Source organism: Colobus angolensis, unplaced genomic scaffold (genome assembly GCF_000951035.1).
Source record: "Colobus angolensis palliatus isolate OR3802 unplaced genomic scaffold, Cang.pa_1.0 Scaffold7, whole genome shotgun sequence".
Classification (NCBI taxonomy): domain Eukaryota; kingdom Metazoa; phylum Chordata; class Mammalia; order Primates; family Cercopithecidae; genus Colobus; species Colobus angolensis.
The window spans coordinates 3,812,594-3,813,620 of record NW_012120709.1 but is presented as its reverse complement, the minus strand read 5'-3'; the positions used below and the strand labels follow the sequence as shown (position 1 = coordinate 3,813,620).

Below are 1,027 nucleotides of genomic sequence, written 5' to 3'. Positions count from 1 at the left end.
TTAAAACTACAGCCAAATATTATTATGAATGTGGAAATAAAAATATTCAACAATATGCTTGTAAATTGAATTCAAGAATATATAAAAATAATTATAAATCACAATCAAATGGGTTTTGTCCCAAAAAGGTATGGTTGGTTTAACATATGAATGGCAACCTATAGCATATCATTACAATAAAAGACAGTAATACATAATAATTTCAAAAGACTTTTCACAAGATGGCGCCGAAAGCGAAGAAGGAAGCTCCTGCCCCTCCTAAAGCCGAAGCCAAAGCGAAGGCTTTAAAGGCCAAGAAAGCAGTGTTGAAAGGTGTCCACAGACACAAAGAAAAGATCCGCACGTCACCCACCTTCCGGCGGCCCAAGACACTGCCACTCCGGAGGCAGCCCAAATATCCTCGGAAGAGCGCCCCCAGGAGAAACAAGCTTGACCACTATGCTATCATCAAGTTTCCGCTGACCACTGAGTCTGCCATGAAGAAGATAGAAGACAACAACACACTTGTGTTCATTGTGGATGTTAAAGCCAACAAGCACCAGATTAAACAGGCTGTGAAGAAGCTCTATGACATTGATGTGGCCAAGGTCAACACCCTGATTCGGCCTGATGGAGAGAAAAAGGCATATGTTCGACTAGCTCCTGATTATGACGCTTTGGATGTTGCCAACAAAATTGGGATCATCTAAACTGAGTCCAGCTGCCTAATTCTAAATATATATATCTTTTCAACATAAAAAATAATAATAATAATAATTTCAAAAGATCCAGAAGAAAATGTAACATTTAAAAAATGTAGAAAGTGCATACACAATAGAAGTATAAAAGAATTTTCCAAACTTGATAAAAGACATCTAGGAAAAAATGCAGGTAACACTATACTTATTAGCTAAAATTATAACACTCTTAAAGCATTAATGTAAATCTTCATAATCTTGGATTATACAATTGTTTCTTAGATATGATACCAAAAGCACACACAATAAAACAACAAAAAGATTAAACTTTATCTAAATTATGTTTTATG

General features: G+C 35.5%; 1 pseudogene across 1 annotated transcript; it reads left to right on the top strand.

Annotated features, from left to right (window-relative positions):
• Positions 1 to 216: 216 nt before the first annotated feature.
• Positions 217 to 741, top strand: LOC105500917 (annotated as a pseudogene). Its single transcript, XR_001000106.1, has one exon. The product of XR_001000106.1 is annotated as a 60S ribosomal protein L23a pseudogene (transcript).
• Positions 742 to 1,027: the final 286 nt, after the last annotated feature.